At 38.3% G+C, this 24690-nt stretch overlaps 1 long non-coding RNA gene across 1 annotated transcript; it reads left to right on the top strand.

Moving 5' to 3' along the window:
• Nucleotides 1-11038: 11038 nt before the first annotated feature.
• LOC115967560 lies at nt 11039-13062 on the top strand. Its single transcript, XR_004086479.1, has 4 exons — nt 11039-11215; nt 12369-12674; nt 12760-12879; nt 12962-13062. It is a non-coding gene; the product is annotated as an uncharacterized LOC115967560 (long non-coding RNA).
• The last annotated feature ends 11628 nt before the right edge of the window (nt 13063-24690 follow it).

Genomic DNA, 24690 nt, shown 5'->3' with positions numbered 1-24690 from the left:
ATATTTGATGATGACTTTGTGGAAAGACTTTTAGTTTCTAATAAAAACGAAAAGGAGAAGTGTACTTTTTCCCCTTTGAATCACATTTTACTAACCTAATTACAAGTTAGTGTTTTTATTGACTTCCTTATTCTCATCTATTTGTAGGCCCTAATTGCAAGTTCTATATCTAAAGGTGATTACAAGACAGTGAGAGACATTGCAAACTATTTATTAAAGGTAGGCCTAAATGCTTTTCCATTGTGTTCTGTGTCTAATGCAGACCTTTAGTTGAGTAGATTCTGTTCAAGGTTGATGTTTATATTTTTTTACAGATAGAATTGCTCACTAGAGTTTTCTTGTCTGCAATTCTGGGTGTATATTGTTTGTCCTTATGTTACAAATGATTGCCTGCGGATGATACTTTAAGAAAATTGTTACCTATTGCAAACCAAATATATTATGCATTTCAATTTTTATAAATTTCCCCCCTATGTTTAATATTTCGAGTTATGGAGAATTCTTGCTTCCACCATTTCATTAATATTACATTTCCACATGCTAATATGGATGGTTTTTTTGTAAAATCAAGCTGGAGGTTGAAATGTAAAAGAGTTCTGAGTCACCTGTTTGGTTACTGAGCTGATAACCTCAAATAGCAAATAGATAGATAAGAAAAAATGTGTCCTTCAAAATTCTAAATAATACTAATGTATGAAAACAATGAGGTCAGGTAAATTAGATTTTACCAAAAAAGATGTGTCTTTTTTCGTCATATCTTTTTTGGATATATGGACCAGTTGGTCTAGTCCAATTTCATACACTCTGGCAGGAATTTCATGGTGAAGATCCTTATCATACTACACTTATGCCATATCTGCAAATATTAGTATTCATTGACTTCTGCAGGCACCTTTTTTTATAATATCAAATGGTTTCCTTGCAATACAGCTTATTTGAAGTGATAATCTACATTTGTGCATGTTAAAATCCCAAATGCCAGTAATGTTGGCTCCGGATTTGATGATTCATTTGGTTGGACTCTTTTTGACTTGAACATAATTTCATGATGAGCATAAAGATGATCCAGTAGCAGTCTTAAAAGCTGATTTTGTGAGTTTCACATTCTTCTTTTCTTATCCAAATTAATCGAGCATTAAAACTTTGATGGCCCTGCCATTGCCTGCTTGGGCTTTCGCAACTGTCTACCCAACCTTCCGCCACCACAACTGTTATTTAAACCTCAACTTGAAAAAAAAAATTATATATATAATATTGTTTTTAATAGTTTAATTTACTTTTAAAATTATTTTTGGATACCTGGCTTAAATCTTACATACCTTGATCATAGATCAACCCAATCAAAAACCAAATAACAACACAAATAAACCCATCCCTGTAAAATGTGCTCCCCCCTAGATCGAGGGTTTTACATGGAGTCGCCACTTATTTAATTTAAAAGGAAAAATAAGAAAACCTATAATGAAAAATACTTCTGTTGTATTAATGTATATGACAATTTACATCAAATTTTGTAATAAAAATTTACAATGCTTTTTTGTCCTAGATACAATCTAAGAAAAGTAAATTACATTGCTTAATTTCCTAGTTACATTCTAAAAAAAAAAGTAAAATTATATATACAAGAGTATAGTCTAGAACCCTTGATCTTGGTTCGGAGGCTAATTTACAAAATGGGAAGGGATTAAGCACCCATCTCGTCCGGTAAAATCGGTCTCCTAGGTTAAGGTGGCCAATGTCATGTCATGTCAAAAAAAATACAAAGAATATGTAATATAAACGTGTGATTTGCAGGAATTGTAAATAAATATGTGTTAGGGAAATTTGACATAAAGAGAAACAAAAAATAATAATAATAATAATAATAAAACTTGTTAGATAACAATTTTGACGTAAAAGAAAATGAAGGCAATGACATGTTCATCCAAGAAATCAATATAAATAAAGAATTCCTAGCCTGGACATGTTCATCTAAGCATGTGAAGGAAAAACAAAATTGTCATGTTATTTGTCATCAACATAATTGCAAAGAGAAACAAATAAAAATAAAACCTTTAAGCATATTTGATCATCCAAGCAATTATGAAGAGAAGTAAAGGAAAAACCCTAGACATATTTATCTAGACAAAATCAAAATACTTTGGCATGTTTGTTCAAGCATTTAAAAAAGTAAAACAACTACCTAGACATGTTCATCTAAGTATTAAAGAGAAAGTTGTGTTTTAGCCTAGAATTGCTCATCTAAGCATTCAAAAGAAAATTGTGTATCACCTAGAAATGTTCATCTAAGCACGTAAGAGATAATCAATAAGACATATAAGCATGTTCATCCAAGCATAGCATAAAAGAAGTGAATAATGATTTGTAAGCATCTATTCTAGCATGTATAAAGAATTAAAAAAAAAAAAACAATTAATTACTTACAAGCATAAATTAAAAGGGGGAAGTGATCACTTAAAGAGTTAGGGAGAAAGCAAGGAAGTACTAAACTACAACCAAAGTAAGAACAATGGTTGCTCAATAGTTTTTCTCTTCTGCTTTCTCACTAGCTCTCCAGAGGGAATTCGGGTTCCAAAAAATGGAAGAGGTCTTCTCTATTTATAGGGGAAGAGATGGCTTAGCTTTAAAGCTAAGTTATTAGCTTTCTTCTGAAGCTAAGGGAGGAGATAACCTGTTTAAATGAGCTGGGGACGAATTTCTTGTTGATCTCCATTCAAATTTTGAAATGATGCTGCACCTGTTTCGTATTTTGGCTCTAATTTTCCACTCAAAATTCCAATTGATTCAAGGTGGGTGTTTTTTGAAAGGAAATTCAATTATCCATGCCAAAAATGTGTTTCAAATTGTTGCTGAAAATAGTAACGTCTTTCGAGCATTTTTGAATTTTTTCATAGGCTGTATCTGTTTCTTTACCCAATTTATTTTTCAAAAATCTTTCTTCTGAAGCAAAGGGAAAGGATAAGTCTATTAGATAGGCTTGAACAGATTTGATGTTGAACTCATTTGAAATTTTGAGAGAAAATTGAAGATAATGCTGAATTTGTGTTATCTTCTACACCTGTTTCGTATTTTGGCCATAACTTGCTGCTCAAAATTCCAATTGATTCAGGATTGATGTTTTTTGAAAGGAAATTTAATTCTCTACAACTTTTATAGAAATAGAGAAATCCAAATTTCAACATTTTTCTGACTAAAAATGCGATTCAAGTTACAGCTGAAGATAATGACGTTTTTTGAGCATTTTTCTTTTCTTTTTCTTTTTTTTTTTGAATTTTTCATGGATCATATCTCCAGAAATTTTTTTAAAAAAAAAACAGAGCAGATAAGATGCCATAAAGAAAAACGTTTTTTTTATTATTTCTTAAAAAAAATGAAATCCAATCAAAAATCACACTTAATTAATTTCAAATTAATTCTTGTGAGAACCGATCAAAATTAAGTGTTTAGAATAGGATGTGATTAGGCCCATCGTACAGGCGAGCCATGATCATTGAAAGTTGTTTGTATGATAATTTTTGATCAGGTGGCCCGATCAAAACCCATGACATACCATTATGATCGTTAGAGCATCAAGATCTGTTTTGTATCACAAATCTTAAGATCTACCAGTTGGTTAAATGCAAGTTGTAAAATAGGGTGTCTACAATCCCAAAATCAAACAACATCACAGATCTCTCTCTCTCTCGGACATGAGTCCTTGTAGCTCATGACTCAGTTGAAATAATTAGACACTCACTATTGCATGTGTCCTTGTCGCGCATGATAGAGACAAATATATATCTATTGTTCGTCGTGGCCTCCACATTTGTAACCAAACTTTATTTTGGTGAATTGATATTGTGTGAAGTAAGAAAAGTGATTGGGTAAAGTACCATCACACATTCTATACCAATTAACTATTAATCAATTTTTTTGAAAGGTTCCAATGCTCTTCCCTTTATCCTCTTCAAAGTTCCATCCCATTAGTTAGTTATTGGTCCAAATTGAGAAGAGTAGTAAAATTATAATGGGAGGTTCTAATTTTGTTTTCATTGAAGCAAAAACCTTTGAGTTTGCTATGAAGCAAAAACCTTTGAGTTTGCTATTGAGGAAGGGGGGTCTTTTTTCCTTTTACGTATTCTTGAGAGAGGTAGGAGTTCTCTTCGTTCTGTATGTTTGAGTAAGGAGTGCGCTAACAGGATTCTGTTTCACGTTGAGGAGTTGCTATCTAAGCCAAATCTGGGTCAGTTTGCGAGAACGGTTAGGGAGGGTAATAGCGTTCTTATTATGCAACTGGGGTCCAATGCCTATGGCTCTTTTCTGTTGGTATCTGAGTTAGATAAAGGCCGTCGGAAGGGTTTCATTATCATACCGGAAGGAAAACAGGGGAGTGGCTAGAAAAGTTTTGGAGTTCAGTTGAGGAAGACTATCCTTCCGCAAATTCAGAACAACGGTGCGAAGCACAGGAGTGCCACCTTAAGACCAGTGAGGATGACGGAGAAAGTCCAGCAGGCACTTGGAGGTTTGGGGAACAAAGGTAAGGAGTCTGCTTTGGGTTTTCAAAATTTGAAATCGTGTATTTCTTGGGGAGGGATTTCTGGGACTGACAAGCATCATGTTGGGGCGGAAGTCATGTCAGTCACGTCGGCCATAAATGAAACTGAAAATCCTAGCGTTAATACTTCTCTGTCCTTGGATATCTCCTTGCGTGTGGAACGTGGGAATGAAGGGAAGTGGGTTGTTATATCCTCCGAGATTAAGGAGGTGGGCCCGGTTGCTGTGAAGCCCATTGGAGTTAATAAGCCACATAGTTTTAAAACTGTGCTGTTTAATGGTAGTGGGCCTCGATCTTTTGCTACTTGGAAACTAAAAGCCCATGATGGGTCTCTTAAAAATTTTGGTTACAAGTCTAGGTCTCAACATTTTAATTCAAAAATCGTTCCTGGTGTAACTCAAACAGGAGTTTCAGCTTCTTCCGATAGAGCATTACGGCTGCCTGGGATTGGGTCTTCACATGCGATCTCCTCCTTCGCTTGCAACTCCGCAGTATAGTCTTGTGTGGCTTCTTCTCAGTTTGATGTCTCGGGTGTTCATGAGTTGGAGCTTGGGTCTTCGCCTTTTTCTGGTATGAATGTTTCTGAAGCTCCAAATTCTCGCTCGGTGCCGATTCAAGTGCTGCCTGGGTCTGGGCTTTTGGATTCTTAGCTGCCACCATGTATGGCTTCTTCTCGGTCTAATGTCTCGGGTTGTCATGAGTCGGGGCTTGGGTCTTTGCCTCTTTTTGGTGCAAATGTTTCTGAGGCTCCAAATTCTCACTCGGTGCCGCTTCAGGTGCTACCTGGGTCTAGGTTTTTGGAATCTCAGCCGCCACCCTCACTCTTAAGGTGGGTTCTAGTAACCCAGTGAGGATTGCAGTTGGAGTGGGGTCAGAAGAGGGGAACTTGGAGAATATATCAGTAGTGCCAATTCAGCATGCAGAGGGTTCAGAGATTTCAGAACCGATGTTCACCATAGCGCCTCACGATCTTAGTCCTAGAATCAGTGACTTTGTTGGGGATTTGAGCAAAACCTAGGGTAATTCTAAGGATTGGATGCTCGAACTCCGGGATGGGAGGAAAATAGTTATCCCGCTCTCCGCTTATCGCTCCCCTGATTCTGTGTCGAATCAGCTCACACCGAAGGGTGTACCTAATCCAGGTTTGACTCATCTTGTTAATGAGGGACATATTGTTTGTTGGGATTCTGAGGTTGAGGGTGAGGGTGTTGGGGGCTCTGTTGTTTTTGATTTTGGGTCAGAGGGTGAGGTGTGGAACTCTGATGAGGAGTTATTGGATTGGAATCTTTTAGGTGATCCACTTGAAGTGGCACCTCTGGCGATGGATAATTCTGTGGGCAAGGAGTTTCCTATAGCTGAGAAGATTGGGGGCAAGGTTGATGTTGATAACACCAAGCTGTCACTTTGGGTAACTAATAGAATTAAAACTTTCCAGAAATCTGTCAGGACCTCGCTTGAGGGTTTCGAAGAACAAGTTACAGGACTGCTTCTAGCTTTAGAAGAGCGAAGAAAACAGCGGATGATTGTTGTAGATTCTAAGAGGAAGTTGGGTAAGGCTAGGCTCAAAGGGCATCGTGAGTTGAAGAGCTTAAAGAGCTCGTTGGGTGAGGAGAAAGATTCAGAAAGGAGCAGGAGTGATAGTAGGGATCGGGCTGTTGTTGTGCATCAATGAATTTAAGAATTGTTTCTTGGAATGTGAGAGGGAATGAGCAGGATAAAAAACTTCGGGTTAGAAATTTGATCTGAAAGTGGAGAGCAGATATTGTTTGTCTGCAAGAAACAAAGATGGAGCTAATTAATAGAGGCACCATTTGTAGTTTATGGGGGGGTCAACATGTGGATTGGCTCTATTTAGGTTCAATGGGTGCCTCTGGTGGGATTTTGTTGATGTGGGACAACAGGGTTGTGGATAAGGTGGACGAAGTGGTGGGTTGTTTCTCCGTCTCATGTAAATTCAAAAATGTGCGGATCATTTCGTTTGGGCTTTCACTGGTGTTTATGGACCCAATAGTGATAGAGACAGGAGGTTTCTTTGGGAAGAGTTATCTGGCTTACGTAGTTGGTGGGATGTGCCTTGGTGTGTGGGTGGTGATTTTAATGTGGTGCGTTTTCCTTCTGAATGTTCTGGTATTGCTAACTTCTCTTCAGCTATGCTTCGGTTTTCAAATTTTATTTCCAAGCAAAGCCTTGTTGATCTACCTTTGGTTGGGGGGAATTTTACTTGGTCTAACTCTAGAGAGGTTGTTGCTAGTTCCAGATTGGACAGGTTTCTTTTGTCCGCAGATTGGGAGGAGAAATTTCCATCTGTTTGTCAACGCCGTCTTCCTAGGTTGATGTTTGATCATTTTCCTATCCTTCTTGAGGGCGGGAATTTACACGGAGGCAAAAAACCTTTTAGGTTTGAGAACATTTGGTTAAAGGATAAGGGCTTTTTGGAAAAGGTGTGTTCATGGTGGGGGTCCTATCATTTCCAAGGAACTCCTAGTTTTTCTTTGGCCAACAAGTTGAAGATGCTGAAATTGGATTTGAAGAGATGGAATGTGGAGGAGTTTGGTAATATAGGCCTAAGGGTGCAAAACTTATGGAAGGATCTTAAAGTGTTGGAAGTTATCGAGGAAGTTCGTGCTCTTACAGTGGAGGAAAGGAGGGAAAAGGATCGAATTCATGGAGATTTAGAAAAATCTATTTTGTTGGAAGAGATTTGTTGGAGGCAGAAATCTAGAGCTCTTTTTCTTAAAGAGGGAGATAGGAACACAAAGTTCTTTCATCGTATTGCAAATTCACATAGAAGAAGCAATACTATCGATAGACTTATGGTGGATGGTGAGTTATCTACAGATCAGGGGATCATTGAAGGGTGTATTACTCAATTCTATAGGCAGCTTTACTCGGAGAATGTGGTTCACCGACCTATTTTGGATGAGGTTGTTTTTCTAGTATTTCTGAGGAAGATGCCACTTGGTAGGACAGACCATTCGATGAGGATGAAGTTTTTGGAGTGGTAAATGAGTTCAAAGGGGATAAAGCGCCAGGTCCGGATGGCTTTACAATGGCATTTTTTCAATCTTGTTGGAGCACTGTGAAAATTGACGTTATGAATGTGTTTCATGTTTTCCATGCCTATGCTGTGTTTGAAAAGAGCTTTAATGCTACTTTTCTTGCTCTCATTCCTAAGAAATTTGATGCTATGGATGTACAAGACTTTCGTCCTATTAGCTTGGTGGGTGGGATGTACAAGATTATTGCTAAGGTGGTAGCCAATCGAATGCAAAGGGTGGTTCACGGTCTTATTTTTGAATCTCAGAATGCCTTTGTGGAAGGTCGACAGATTTTAGACTCTGTTTCTATTGCTTTTGAGTGTTTAGACAGTTGATTGAAGGCGGGGGTTCCGGGGGTGTTGTGCAAGCTGGACATTGAGAAAGCGTACGACCATGTGAATTGGGAGTTTCTCATGTTTTTGTTATAGCAGTGTGGTTTTTCTAAAAAGTGGAGAAGGTCGATCAGGTGTTGTATTTCAACTGTTAAATTCTCCATTTTGATCAATGGCTATCCTTCTAATTTTTTTGGGAGTTCTAGAGGAATTCGGCAAGGTGATCCTTTATCCCCTTTTCTCTTTGATATTGTCGTGGAGGCCTTGAGCCGTATGTTGGTTGCGGCTACTGCAACTGGCCAATTTTTGGGTTTCACAGTTGGAAATGAAGCTGGTTCCTTGATGTCGGTGTCTTATTTATTGTTTACGGATGATACTCTTGTTTTCTGTGATGCTGACAGCACTCATATTACAGCTCTGCATGGGATTCTCTCTAGATTCGAGGAGATGTCGGGGCTAAGAATTAATTTAGGAAAGTCTGAATTGGTTCCAGTTGGGGATGTGCCTAATTTTCATGAGTTAGTGGAGATTCTGGGTTGTAGGGAGTCTGCTTTTCCATTGAAATATTTAGGTCTCCCATTGGGTGCTTCTTTTAAAGATAAGTCTATTTGGAATCCTATCTTGGAGAAGATGGAGCGAAGGCTAGCTGGTTGGAAGAGGTTGTATTTTTCCAAGGGGGGTAAAGTTATCCTTATTAAGAGTACTCTTTCTAGCCTACCTACTTATTTTCTTTCTCTTTTTCCTATTCCAGCTAAGGTGGCTAAGAGGATAGAGAAGTTACAAAGGGATTTTCTTTGGTCTGGTATTGGGGATGATCGTAAAATTCACCTAGTGAATTGGTCTAAGGTTTGTAGGCCAGTGAAGAATGGAGGGTTAGGCATTCGGTGCTTGAGAAGGTTTAATAATGCCTTATTAGCCAAATGGTTGTGGCGTTATGGTTGGGAGAATGATGCCTTTTGGAGAAGGGTCATTGGGGCAAAGTATGGGAATGAGTCGGGTGGTTGGTGTACAAAATCTGTGTTGGGGGCTTATGGTGTTTGTTTGTGGAAGTGCATTAGAAGTGGCTAGTTGAAATTTTCCAAGTGCCTTCGATGTGATGTGGGATGATGTGTGGTGTAAGGATCGTCCTCTTAAGGAGGAGTTTCCAGAATTGTATAATATTAGTAGGACAAGAGTGGCTTCGGTCTCTAAGGTTTTGAGCTACGCTAATGAGAGAGTTAATTGAGACATTTAGTTTCGTCGCTTAGTGAATGACCAAGAGTCGCTTTCTTTGGATTCGTTTTTGGTCCTAATTTATTCCACAAAGGTCCAGGGTGTTGGTGTTGACAAACTTTGTTGGAAGCCAGCCTGCAGTCGAGGTTTTAAGGTGAGTGGGTATTACCATTCCCTATCCCCTTCTACTGTCATTCCCTTCCCTTGGAAAATGGTGTGGCAATCGAAGGTTTCTCCTCGGGTTGCTTTTTTCTCTTGGATTGCAGCTTTAGGCAAGATTCTAACTATTGATAATCTTCGGAAGAGGCACTTTGTTGTTCTTGAGTGGTGTTATATGTGCAAAGGGTGTGGGGAATCTGTGGATCATCTCCTCCTTCACTGTCCTATTGCATCTGAGATATGGAGTATGATCTTTTGTTTGTTTGGTATTTGTTGGGTGATGCCGCAAAGGGTGGCGGATTTGTTGGATTGCTGGTCTTGCAATTTCAAGCGACATTGTAATATAGTTGTTTGGAGGATTGTGCCGCACTATTTGATGTGATGTATCTGGCGGGAGCGGAATTCGAGAAGCTTTGAGGATCGTGAACGGTCCATTCTTGAGTTTAAGTCTTTTTTCTTTTCTACTCTTTTCGAATGGTGTTTGGTTTTACCTTCTCTTTCTTGTATTTCCCTTTCTGGGTTGCTTGAGCATTGTACTTTTATTTCTTGATGTCTTTGCCTTTTAAGTACATTTCCTATGTACAGGGCTGTGTTTTTTCAATATACTTTTAAGTTACTTATCAAAAAAAAAAAAAAAAGTGGTTTTGTTTTTCATTGGGAAAATTTTATTATACACTTGTTATTACTCACTCCAGTTTGATATCGTGTTTCTAAAACATATTTTCAGAATTTTAATTGCAAAACAATTTCAATTCATATAGTAGTGTGTATAGTATGGTAGGACTGTAATCTCAGGTGGCACTATATGTTGTTCACCTTGATTATTTGAACCCCAACTTGAAATATATATATATATATATATATATTTAATAGTTTAATTTGCCTTTAAAATTATTTTTTGTATATCCTGGCTTAAATTTTGTATGCCTTGATTATAGATTAGCCTAGTCTAAAACTAAACAACATAGATTAGCTCATCCCAAAACCAAACAACATCACAAATCACAAATCTCTCTCTCTCTCTCTCTCTCTCTTAGTATCTAACATGCACTCACACACATATAATATAAATTTATAATATAGAGAGAAGCACTCACAACTTAAAAACACACTCTCTCTCTCTCGTTGTCTTTGACTTTAAGAGTAAAGAGTGAGTGTTTTTGAGTTGTGAGTGCTTCTCTCTACATTCTAAATTTATATTATATGTGTGTGAGTGCATGTTAGATACTGATTGTGCGCATTATTATTATTATTATTATTTGTGTGAATTGTGATGTGCGTGAACATGTGCATGCATAATATAAATATAATATAACTTTATATAAATTAATAATTAGGAAACATAAATGGTTTGTTACATATGTGTGTATTGTTATCATATTATATTAACTTTTTGTTATAAAATATTAATATTAGTAATTCAAGTAAAAGAATAGTAAAGTTAGTGATTTTTTTGATTGGTTAAGTAGACACTTATTGTATTATTTATATATCAATAAGTGTGGTTGTGTATGTTAATAATTAATATAGTGCTAGTGTAGACTGTGTAGTAAGTTGAGTTTTGTTATTCAGTTTAAAATATTTTAGGATAAATTATATATTTGGTCGATAATCTTAACACCTAATTTCAATTTAATCATTGACATTATTGCCTTATCAAGTTCTGAAGAAAGGATTCTCAAACAAAAAAGTTCTGAAGAAAGGGATTCAGTAGAAAAAGATGTTCCCAATTCCCAATCTTTAAGTGGAGCAGCTGAAGGGACTAGTGGAGGAAGTGATTATGAGGAGAAAATAATATCAAGTTCAGGGAGAAGGGAAATTCATAAAGTAAGAAAAACGATGACAAGGAAAATGCCGTGACCTGTGATGATACAGAAAATGACAGTAAAGTCTTGGATAATGATGAAAAGAAAAATGCTTTTGGCATCAGATGTTAACAGGTATTGAACTTGTGCATTCACAATTTCTTGTTATCATGATGGTCTTATTTTCTTGCAGATCATATATCAGCGTTGTTTTTGTGTTAGGGCAAAACTTAGATACAGTACCTTAGGTACAATACATTAGGTACCCTATTTAAAATTTTGACATCTGTCCAGTTTAACAATCCACACAAACGGCGTTAAAACTTAATTTTTTTTTCCCTTCTTCCTTTTTTTTCCTATACTGCAACTGCAAGAGAACCCATGGCTTCAGATCCTGGCATTGTAGGATTAGTGCCTTCTGTTGAAGAATAAATAGATATCATCATCAAACGCAAACAAAAAAGCCCCAGCAAAAAAATAAGGAAGAAAGGGGAAAAAAGCAAAAAGCTTTGAGTCCAACGATTTGCCTCTTCTCAAAATTGTCACCTTCTCCATCGCCGGACCGATCTTCGCCACTCTCAGATCGTCCGCAGAGCTCAACCTTTTCAAGACTGATGGCTCCACCGTGGTGACATACCTCTTCTTCTCCTGCCAGATCGCCGGTTTCCAGCTAGATCTAGTGTTAGAATAGTTAAAGTAATGGTTTCCATAGTTTCTCCAGCGACAAAAAATCGCCGGCTTCTTTATTTTCTCCTTTCTTTTTTACTTTTTTTGCTGGAGATTTTTTGTTTGCTTTTTGGTGAGCACCGTGGGAAAGCAGAAAGCATAGCTTTTGATCGGCTGAGATGAGAACAAGTTTATAGCTGATGGACTTCCTTGTTTTCCTTTTTCTTCTCTCAAAAGGAGTACCTCCACTATCTTCATGGTTATTTTTATTATTTTATATGGTTTTAGTTGCAGTGAGCCCATGACTATTGGATTTATTTGGATTTTCCACAGTGAATTTTGGCTTTTTACTTTATTTGGATTTATTTGGAGTAGAAAGCATAGCTCATCTCTTTATTCTTCAGCGGAAGCCACAGATCCTACCATTTGAAAGATCTGAAATATGAAGCCGTGGGTTCTCTTGCAAGTGCAGTGCAGGTAAAAGAAGGAAGAAGGGGAAAAAAAAATTAAGTTTTAACGCCGTTTGTTAAACTGGACAGATGTCAAGATTTTAAGAAGGGAACCTAATGTACTGTACTTAAAGAACTGTGCCTAAGTTTTACCCTTTGTGTTAAATGACTAGAGTGTGCAGAATCAGAATAATGGCACCGTGAAAGAATAACTTTGGGGAAGCATGATACTTTAAAGTATCACAAAAGGTTGCCTCTTTGCTAGAACATCATATTTGTTTTGTCAGATCTGCTTCTGTACAAACTGTTCATCCTAGTCTCATTTCCCAACTTGAAAAAATGATGCAGGTTAACTGAGCTAGGTAAGACTTGACTTTAGAAGACAGTTCCATCTCTGCTGCCCTGCCACCAGTGCTCTTAGTGTGAAGTATATGAAACCAAAGCCCACAAATCCCAAGCCTGTTAGGCTAAGAACTAATGTATGTGAACTTTTTCAACCCTGTCTGTTTAAAGAGACAGTTAAAAGTTTTTCCTTCATATCTGATGTCAATTAAGTTGTTTTAGGAAAGAGGGATTCTTGAGGAAGCAAACTTGGAGAAAAAACTTGCCCCTCTGAAAGAAATTACAACAGCTCCAACGCCTCTGGTTAGAAACTCAGAAAGAATATTTAAAAATGTATACCTGGTAAGTTTATTATCAAACTATTTTTCCTCTCATAACTGAGATTCATGGAGCTATATGATTGATATTTTGTTTCCGATCTCAGAAAAATTAAAAAGTCCATGGAAAAAGTGAACCCAACTATGATGTGCATGAAGATGGTGAAAGGAAGGTGGACAGAACAACAAACAATGATCAATTTGTAAGTCTCTGATACATTTTAAAAAAATTATAAGAAAAAATATGTCCTGCTTACTGCTGTTAAAAGCACGTTGTTCCTTTGATGTTAATTTTCATGATTGAAATTTGAAACCTTGTTTAATATTACATAACAATATTGTGTAGTTTCAAATAAACGATGTGTCAGTCCTATCGCCTATTTTTTTACTGTTGTTATTCCCCATCGGGGAAAGCTTATTCTCAAACTGAATGGGATATTGTTAGCTAGCAATTGACACCCATGTCACTTACAAAGTAAAAGTTAGTCAAACCTTTGTTATTCCCACACAAGGATTAATCAAATTTGAACCTTTTGTAATCATTTATATAACTCAAACCAATCTAGTATATACTCGACGTGAGACCCTTCACATGATAGCACAATGACTTAATAATCAAAATTCAATCACAAAGACACAGTCCAAGGTCTCAAACTTAATTATCCAAATTCACACTTAACTTTTGGTCACAATTGAAGAGGTAGATTTGATTTGATGAGGACAGTGACAATTCCAACCTGCCAATTTTGCTTGCACTTCTATTTCAAAATTAAATCATTTCTATCTCTCTCCTTTTCTTGTTGATGGGAAAGCCCAGGTACCTTCCCAGATTTATTATGGCCTGATCAAACCAGCATCTCTACTGGGAAAAAGGTTCAAAAGAAGTGGACAGTGATAAGACTTGACTTGATCTTGCTTAAGGAAAACACCTCTAGGTTCCACAGGGTTCTAAATCTTTGACAACATACAAGTACCCTACATTTCTACCAAAAACTTTCATGTTCAAAGCATGAGACCACTGAGCCTTAATATATACTTTGTCCTCTTTAGAAGGACTAATGGCAGCAAAACGCTCACAAATGGAGAGAGAAGTCCTTGGGTCCTTAGGTTTCAATTGGACAAGAGGGGTAATACTCCATAATGCTTCTTTCAGCAGAGGGCAAGCCAACCATTTAAGCGGTTTTGGTGAAACGAAAAGGGTAACCAATCAGTTCACGGTCCAGCTCACACAAATTCTACCAAACTTCTAACTGAAAAATAAATTCATATGAACATAAAACTTTATTGCAAGATAAATAATTTCCATATCTATAACATTGGTACTATCCAGACAGACCACAAGCCCCATTTTGCAATACACAAATCTAAAAAATGCTTTAGATTAATGCATTAATATGTTCAAGAGATCACCTCCATCAGTAAAATGAGCACTTCTCGTGCTTACCTGGGCTGCTGCTGATGAATAATTTCGAATAAAATTATAGCCCCTGCACACTCTTGCAGTGTATTGAACCACAAATTCCAAGTTTCAAGAAATAAAGCAGGTGGGATGGGAAAACCATGACTCTGTTGACTAGCAAGGTCTTCATTCCAGTGAAAGGAGCAGTGCCAATGTGGAGCAATAAACAATCTTAATTATACATGCTAAACACAGTAAAACTCAACATACATTATATTCCACTAAACTAGCTTCAATTATTTGGAACCTTAATTCTCTCAGATGTCATCATCTAGGAACATCAAACAAGAAGCTTGTTTCTCATCTTCTGATGTGTGCTATGCAAGTCCTTCAAAGTCCATTCTTCTTGATGATATTTTTCAGCCTCTCATTTGCAGTGACAAGTTCTGCAGCTGTGCCTGGCTCATTAGCAGAGTGTCCAGCATTTGGAACCTGTTGACAGTGATACACATTAGTATGTTGATTGTATATAGGAAAGAAATATGAAATCAGAACTTGAAGGACATATATGTGAAATATTGACAGAAAGTAACTGTATGCTAACTATAAACCAGCTTCGTTCCCTCAGTTAATCAGGGTATCTGCAAATAAAGAATTCTGAATGGTCCGCCCTACTGTTCATTCTTGGGATATGAGAGAAAAACAATACTTATTAGAAAGTAAAAAATATGAAAGAAATTCTTTTTAATGATGGATTTTCCATCAAGCATACTGAACTTATGTAGAACCACATCCTTAGTTCAAGGCCATGATGCCTCTTTCTGAAACCTCATTCCAGTTTATGCACATAACGACACTTGGAATGAAGGAAAGTTTTCCCATAATTTTAGGTTGACAGTTGGTTACTTGAAGATAAGTTGGCTATGAACTGCTTATCCACACCTTAATATGTGCACTACTTTTGTAGCAATGACATAGAATTACTGCATCATTTGATAAGTAATCTTACTATTCTGCACCCTCAAAACAATTAAGTCTTAAATTTATGGTCACATATACTTTGAGAGAAACTTTCTGGTTTTATCACACTCAAGCTAAATGATAAGTCAATAACATAGTCAAGTACAACCGTACACCACCAAAGTCTTACTCCCTTATCTGAAAATAGATGGGCATTGAAAAATCATTCTTATGAAACAAGGTAAACAACATAATCATCCTAAAATGCCCTTATGCAGTTTAAAAGGTGGGTTCAAATTTGGGAAAATTTGATGTCAAATTAAAGGATAATAGGGATGTTAAATGGATAGATGCTTTCATTTTTGGAAACTCCCAAAAATTTTGGGATGGCCCAAAAGAAGAGCACCCTACATATTCTGAGAAGGAGAAAGTATTATTTTCAGTCAAAGGAAATCCTCTATATGCTTAACAATGGACTGAAAAGTACTAAGCCTGTGCAAAAGCCCAACTTACGAGAATAAAACCCTCTGCTGTTTTTGTCCACAAGGGTTAGTCATGAATTAGAAAACAAAAGAAGAGTTTATTGACTAGGTGGCTGAGTTGTCAAAGAGTTGGTTGTGGTTGTGTTGGGTCTTAGGTTTAAATCTTACTATCAGAAAACAGGAGGCTAAATCTATAGGGTGTGTGTGAGTGGGTGGCGTGTGTGTAGCTAAATAACTTATTATACTTTATTGTAAATGTTTTGATAACAATAACTAAATAACTGATTTTTATTATATAAGTTTACATGGAATGATTGTGTGTGTGTGTGTGTGTGTTTGGATTGATTTTAGCTAAATTTTATGAGAGTTTCTATTGCCTTTAGTTAACATAGACTTATGTAAATAGTGAATTGAAGCAATTTAAAAAGGTACTGGTTTTAATTTAAAAAGTAAATAAAATTTATGGTTTAATTTGAAACAACCCCAAACTATTGAAGAATTATGTAATTTACCCAATTTTTAAAATAAGGAGAGCCACTTGGCATGAGGAGCTTGTAGCTTGACACAATCACAACTTCTAATATATAGTATATGACGTCACATCATACAAATCTTTATAGCTGACCCAATTAGTTGGGTATAGACTTCAAAGATTTTTTAAGTTGACGTCCACGGTTATAGCTTTTTGCTAAGAAGCACGAGTGCGTTTTAGGATTCGAGTGTAGGTGCAGGTGTGGGTGCGAGACTCCGCAATTTTTTTAAAAAAAGGGTGCGGGTGAGGCAGGGTGCAACAATAAAATATTTTTACTATTAAAATATTCTTAAAAAATGCATTACTATGGCCTTGTAATCTAAATATGTCAAAAACAAGTGATAATATAAAAGGTTAATGTGGGGCCCAATAATTTATGGGCCAGGCCCACTTGCTCATGGGGAGTTCAAAGGCCCAAGCCGAAAAAGGTAATGGCCCGGAGATGCAGCCGAGGACAGTTTCGTCCTCGTCCTCGGCAGACCCAAAGCTCCATTGAGGGGAGGGGTAAAAAAGAGATAAAGGAACAAATGTGGAAGGAGATCTAAAATATCTTGGGAGAGTTATCCTTACTACCCTTCCCAGATAAGACTCTGCACCTAACAGAGCCGTATTCTCCAGCTTTATCAACCATCCCCAACAATTCTGGGATTAGACTGATGGGACAAATATCAACCTTGTAAAGATTGACCCTACACGTGGACGAAGGACAGCTAACGCAGGCTAGTATAAAAGAAAAAGTAGGTGAATCTGGAGAGGAGGCCCATTCCACCTCAAAAAAAAAAGGGACTCAATGGGGGAAAATATCAGGAGAACACCTGCACATCACAGAAAAACCCACCGTCGGGTAATCGGGGTAAGACCTTAATAATCCTCGGATCAAGTCCGAGGAGTCCAACCCCATAGGATGCGACACTGTAGGGCTTAAATGTTCAAACCCAACTCCTCTTTCTATATGAATTCCTCTAAAATCAAGACCGGAACATCACCCCGTGTCCAACGGCTAGCTTTTCAAGCCCACTCTCTACAAATCATATTGTGAGGGATCTTTCATGTGCGAGCCCAACATCATTATTGGGCCGCAAAAGAATCGTGTCCTTACAATTGGCACCGTCTGTGGGGAAGCTTGCGCATTGGCGCGGGTGGCGGTGGAGTTGACTTTCTAGCAAGCAGAGGTTCGTGAGGTTTCCTACGTCTCCGGCAACACACAGCGGTTGCTTCGACATAAACTTCTGCTAGGGGCTATGCCTTGTGGTGCCACCGGCAAGGGCAGCTCTAGGGGCTTTTGGCCACAAACCAGCTCTCCCCGCCTTGATCCAGGGGCTTACATTCGAAGCATAAACGAAAGTAAAAAGAAATCTCATAAGTTTTGGACAGAACCAAAGCCTTGCATGGTCCTCGGACTCAAGCCTATGGGGAAACCAAGTACAAAAAAGAAATCTCATAAGTTTTGGACAGAACCAAGGCCTTGCATGGTCCTCGGACTCAAGCCTATGGGGAAACCAAGTACAAAAAAGAAATCCCATAAGTTTTGGACAGCACCAAGGCCTTGCATGGTCCTCGGACTCAAGCCTATGGGGAAACCAAGTACAAAAAAGAAATCTCATAAGTTTTGGACAGAACCAAGGCCTTGCATGGTCCTCGGACCCAAGCCTATGGGGAAACCAAGTACAAAAAAGAAATCTCATAAGTTTTGGACAAAACCAAGGCCTTGCATGGTCCTCGGACTCAAGCCTATGGGGAAACCAAGTACAAAAAAGAAATCCCATAAGTTTTGGACAGGAAAAGGACAGAACCAAGGCCTTGCATGGTCCTCGGACCCAAGCCTATGGGAAAACCAAGTACAAAAAAGAAAAGGACAGAACCAAGGCCTTGCATGGTCCTCGGACCCAAGCCTATGGGGAAACCAACTATTTATAAAAAATAAAAAATAATAAAATAATAAAAAATAAAAACTATGGCACATAAACCTCAAAATCCATCCGAAGAGAACTCCTCGTTAACAGTTGGGTTAATCCCTTAATTGCACGGATTCCTCGGTCTACCCTCGAATCCCCAGTACCAAAGGGGTTGATGCGACACGGTGCAATATATTACCCAAAAGCACAATCAAAGTCCCTCGCTACTCGGCTACCTTCTCGGACGAATTATTTAGAGTTTATCGTTTTCGGACATTGGTCTAGCATGCATCGCGCAGCACTCAGCAGTTATCCCGGTTAGTTCCAAGAGTTTAATTTATTGAGGACTACCCTTGTTATACTTGATAATATTTGTGAGTTTAAACCAGTAGGAATCTGTGTTAAGGCATTTTTCTACCCGGAATATCATTAAAGGCAAGTTTACATTTAATATTCATGCACAAAGTAGTTGTTGCAGAGAAGAAAAGTATGTATAAAGAAATAAACACATCTTTTATTAAGACAAAGAAACAGTACAGTGTACAATGAAAAACTGAAACAAGCTTACATTAAAGCTAACTGCGTAAGTAAAGAAAAATACAAGAGAGTGAAGATAAAGCTGAAGAGGTAGCACAGAGGAGAGGTTGGCTACTGCTTCGAGATCTTATTCCTCCTCAATGCTTTTGCACGCCCATAACTCAGGCAGCAAAAGAACCCAACTTGAGCCTTACACCGCTGAAGGAAAGGTGCGGGGAGCCGGAAGCTGAGGAGCCTTCACCAAAAATTTGTCTGCGACAAGGCAGAGGCGCTGGTGGCGGAGAATCTTTCTTCTGACACACCAAAATTCTGGCATGAACAGAACCTGCTTCGGATTTTGACTAAAAGAGGGAGAAACACCCTTTCCCCTCTGTCGAACTGGAATATTCTCTTGAATTTATGCCTCCTTTGCCCGTACATCACTCTTTTGAGTCTCAGGAAGACACGGCGCCTCTGTGGCGGAGAGAGTTTCTTTTCCCCAACCCTCGCCTTAAACATGATATACTAAGGGAGGAAGCTGAAGGACTTGTGCGTAGGTAAAGCAATTTTCTCTCCTATTTATTTAAAAAGATAAGGTGGTGGCATTTAATTCACGCAGCGTCCCAAGGAACGCTACAGACAAAATGTCTCTGACTCGATTTCCAACGCCGTCTGCAACCCTGAGATTAAAGGAGTCTCGTGAAGGCGCACCTCGAACACTGGGACGCCAAAAAGTACCGCATGACCAAAGACTACGGGAATACCTCTTAATTTGTGGGCCCAGTAAATTCGCGGCCTAGGCCTGTTCAGCATAGGGGCCCAGGGACAGAACCAAGGCCTTGCATGGTCCTCGAACTCAAGCCTATGGGGAAACCAAGTACAAAAAATAAAAATTACAAGTTTTGGACAGAACCAAGGCCTTGCATGGTCCTCGGACTCAAGCCTGTGGGGAAACCAAGTAAAAAAAAAAAGAAGAGAAAAATTACAAGTTTTGTACAAAACCAAGGCCTTGCATGGTCCTCGGACTCAAGCCTATGGGGAAACCAAGTACAAAAAATAAAAATTACAAGTTTTGGACAGAACCAAGGCCTTGCATGGTCCTCGGACTCAAGCCTATGGGGAAACCAAGTAAAAAAAAGAAGAGAAAAATTACAAGTTTTGTACAGTACCAAGGCCTTGCATGGTCCTCGGACTCAAACTTATGGGGAAACCAACTGCTCAGATAGGGAAAGTCCTCGGCTCAAATACTGTAAATTGTTAAGGCCAATAAGAGTGTTAGGATGATGGCGGGACGCTCCGCTATTCGGTAGCCTAAGGGGGCTGTTCATTTTTGCGGGTGATATGTCTTCGAATAATTACTTCCTACACCACATAGAACATCCAGTTCTAATCTCGGCTTTGTTTCGGACAAGTATCGCTATTTACAGGTACGCATTGCTATGTCAAATAATTCTATTAAATTTATGGTGACATCTTTTTATTAGCAAGTATTTTGGCTTTAGTTATCATTGATTCAAATGATATATTATTGTGCCGAGCAGCGCTTGCAAATTTGTAAAAACATAGACAGAACATGCGAAGTAAAATAACAACAACTTTTATTAATATGAAAAATCATTACAACGTACAAAGTGGGGCTCAAACAAGCCTATACAAAAGGTGAGCTGCCGAAGCAACACTAACATCTGCAGTACAGATAAGTAAACAGTCAGGTGTCTTTTAAACTCGTCTTCAAAGTCTCTCCAATCTCTGCCTCAGTATTGCTCATATCGAAAGAAGAACCTTCTTTGGAAAAAGATGAAGGAGAAGGAAGAAGAATTTGAAGGAGAAGGAAGAAGAGGATGGAGGAGATGAATGAGGAAGATGGAGGACATGAGTAAAGAAGGAAGAGAAGAAGAGAGAAGAGATGAAAAGAAAGAAAAATGAGCAAAAGAGGGAGAAGTGAAAGCACCAAGAGGGATCTGGTGCTGGGAAGACTAAGAAAGGGAGGCGAAGGGGGCCACCAGTGAACGAAGAGAGGAAGAAGCAGAGACACTTAGTCCCTGCCTCGCTCCTGACTCCTAACACACTAAGACCATATTAGGTATGCTCGTAAGAGAGCGGTTGGTTACGATGATGGGAATTCTCGACTCAGTCACGCAGGAAGTTTGACGTGATGAGCCCCTGCTTCGGATTTTGGCTAAAAGGAAGGGGGGACAAATCTTAAGTCTCCGTCATCCTTGCCCTGACCGAGCCATTTCGAGCTTCGTTAGGACAGGGCGTTTCTGGGAGGGGAATGGTTTTTTCATTGCTTACTGTTATGGCGAGTATATTTCAGGTTAAGGAATAACCGGAGAGTAAAAGTAAACTCCGGAAGGAATTTAAGGGTTTCAAATCTTGGAGGGATTAAAGGGACTCATCTGTGGGAGAAACGATTCTTGTTTCTCCTCTTTATATAGGGGACGAAGAGGAGAATACTTAATGTGTGCAGATTCCCGAGGAAATCTGCAGACAAGAATACACCCGTTTCGTCCCCCCACGCCATCAATAACCGCCAAATCTGGGAGGTCTCGTGAAGGGAAGATATTAAAGACGCGCTTCGGATAACCAAACGGCATAGGCGCATCATGAAGAAATTAAAAGGAGCATCTTGTAGACCGGTACACTTCTTGGGCAGGTGAAGAGTCGCCAGCGTCAGTCAAAGGCTGAATTAAGTGAGTCACAATAAAGGCTTGGTATTACCAAAACCCCCCATTCCAACCAGGATGTTGGACAGCAGGGTTTTGAGGGGCTATTGTGGGGCCCAATAATTTATGGGCCAAGCCCACTTGCTCATGGGGAGTTCAAAGGCCCAAGCCGAAAAAGGTAATGGCCCGGAGATGCAGCCGAGGACAGTTTCGTTCTCGGCAAACCCAAAGCTCCATTGAAGGGAGGGGTAAAAAAAAGATAAAGGAACAAATGTGGAAGGAGATCTAAAATATCTTGGGAGAGTTATCCTTACTACCCTTCCCAGATAAGACTCTACACCTAACAGAGCCGTATTCTCCAATTTTATCAACCATCCCCAACAATTCTGGGATTAGACTAATGGGACAAATATCAACCTTGTAAAGATTGACCCTACACGTGGACGAAGGACAGCTAACGCAGGCTAGTATAAAAGAAAAAGTAGGTGAATCTGGAGAGGAGGCCCATTCCACCTCCAAAAAAAAAGGGACTCCATGGGGGAAAACATCAGGAGAACACCTGCACATCACAGAAAAACCCACCGTCGGGTAATCGGGGTAAGACCTTAATAATCCTTGGATCAAGTCCGAGGAGTCCAACCCCATAGGATGCGACACTGTAGGGCTTAAATGTTCAAACCCAACTCCTCTTTCTATATGAATTCCTCTAAAATCAAGACCGGAACATCACCCCGTGTCCAACGGCTAGCTTTTCAAGCCCACTCTCTACAAATCATATTGTGAGGGATCTTTCATGTGCGAGCCCAACATCATTATTGGGCCGCAAAAGAATCGTGTCCTTACAGTTAAATATTTTTATTCAAAATTGTAATCTATACTCTTTAAGAGGGAATTGTCAAGTATCGAATTAGAAATAGAATTATCAGTAATTTTCCTTTTTATATATAAAATAAAATTAGACAAAGTATATTTGTATCAGTTTTAATAATAGTTTTTTTGTATTTACATATCATATAGTGGATTAATTAATTTAATGACTAATAACAAAGTAAGAAAAATCACACCCGGGGTCCCACGTGTAGGACTTGTAGCAAATTGTAATCTAAATTGAAGTGTAGGTTGGGGAGTATTACTTTGCTTTAGAATACAACTTGAAGTGCAACCCTCCCACGTGTAGGACTTAAAGCAGATTGTAAAGAAAATCTTATTTGAACAAATAAGCCACTAGCAGACTGAATGAAGAAGTAAAGAAAAGAAGAAAAAATAAAAAGCAAAGCAGATCAGCAGAGAGAGAGGATGAAGAAGAAACCCACTGTGACTGCGGTGGTACTCTAATTTTTTTCCCCAGAAAGAATCCAAGATGCAGATCAGCAAAGCTTGGTGGTGCCATCTGTGATTGTGCTCTAGCGATTTTGGCCGTTTCGGTGAGTTTTGGCCACAGGCCGATACAACTCGATTCTGGCCAAATCAGCCCTGTTCGGCTCAAATCAAAGCCAAGTCGGCATGAATTGAGCCGAGTAGGATCGAATCCAAAAAAAAAACAAAAACAAAAAACAAAAAACTCAGAAGCGGCACCGACATGTAGGAGGCAACGTTGGTGGCCGCACCCCGCGTCGGACGCCGGTGCGGCACCCTCCCAGCCATGTTGGTGCTTCCCAGGCTTTTTGTCCTTGATGTCAAAGAGGGGTGCAATGTCCCCAATTCACAGACATTTTTATAAAATCCATCAGTTTACAGAAGTTAACATACTGATCTACTTAGATTAACCCAATTTTCAGAAATTCTTAAGCATATACTTATGAACATTGTTCCTACATGTTCCATTGTATAAAATAAGTTTTTACCTAGATCATGACATACATGAGTCCTTTTAAAAGTTTAGATATGAAATATAAACTTAAACAAACAAAATTCATATGCAGGAAAAGAACAATGATGAAATAATGAAAAAATATATATAAATTCTTAGAAAATAAAAAATAACAAAAAATTATTACACACATTATGATAAGAATTAACAACATACTTATAGAAAAGTAAAAGCCTTATTTTAATTAAATAAATTTTCTCAACGTTAGGGCTACTCAAGGATTCACCCTCTATATATTCTAACATCACACCAGCTACCAATCACAAACCAGCCCGCATGGAATGGATGATCTTCTGCTTTACTATCAATCTAGAAGCCATTAAAAAATAATTTTTGCTTAAATGAAAAGAAAATGAAAAATAAGGAGGTAGTTATCAAACAATTCTCTAGGACATGCATGTTTAATATTACATCAATTAACATCACGCATGTATCATCCTTCCAAGTAGATTACTCTGCTTCAATATTTACTAATTAGCATGATCACAATGCATGGGTGATAATTACCTGTAGTGTTTATATGCCCTATCTTATCAACCTTGTCTAACAGGAATGAATCTGGAGGAAAGAAACCCTGGTTCATCAAGTAATGGTTTTTTATTCTTGCAAAAGCTTTCATTAAACAAAAGCACGATTTCAATTATTCTAATATCCATAACTCAAGAGATATCTAATAAGATGGAAATGGAATGGATTTGTCTGATCCTCAATTGCAAATGCCAAAAACAGATATAACATACAAATTGTAATCTGTACAATACAATATATCTACATAAGAAGTACTAAAGACAATTATTTACAAGACTTAGTTGCATACTGTTCATCTTATATCCATGCCATATGGGTGGAGCTTGTGTCCAGTGGCCAATGCCACTAGACACATTGCGATGTGGACACATGTCTAGTCTTGGACACATGTCTGTATCCTAATGGGTCCATTGGCCATTGGCCATTGGACATAAGCCGAACCCCATGCCAAAAAACTTGCAAGTGCGAAACCCAATAAAACTTAGTTTTTCTTGTAGTAAATATATAGTCTTTGGTCGCTTGAAGTTTCTATTTTCTTCTTGTTCCTGTCCTAAATGACAACTAATTAAAAGGAGGCTCAAGTAAGAGAAGCTCTAAATTATCATTATCTATCTCCCACTGTAAACCATTTACTTTAAAGGATACTCATGGGGTTTTTTGAATGATAGAGAAATAAAAAGAAGCAGCAAGCAAGGGGTAGAACAGGAGAAATGAGGGAAAGAAAGGAACAAAAAGAGAACAAAAAAACAGGATGCATTGTTGATGAGAAAAAGACTGTATAAAGCCAAAGAAAATCGTTGCTGCCATACTTTCAACAAGCTTAAGTAATAAGTATGAAATGCGTTTAGTATGTGTCAATTTTAGATCCCTATAAACTAGATTGTTTAACCTAGTTATCTAGCCAAATGATTACTTAGATAAATTATTCAGTTCTAGGTTAATACAATAATATCATATCATGCAAAGCAGCAGAAATATAAAGAACACC

This window comes from Quercus lobata, chromosome 11 (genome assembly GCF_001633185.2).
Source record: "Quercus lobata isolate SW786 chromosome 11, ValleyOak3.0 Primary Assembly, whole genome shotgun sequence".
Classification (NCBI taxonomy): Eukaryota; Viridiplantae; Streptophyta; class Magnoliopsida; order Fagales; family Fagaceae; genus Quercus; species Quercus lobata.
This window is presented reverse-complemented; position numbering and strand designations above follow the sequence as displayed.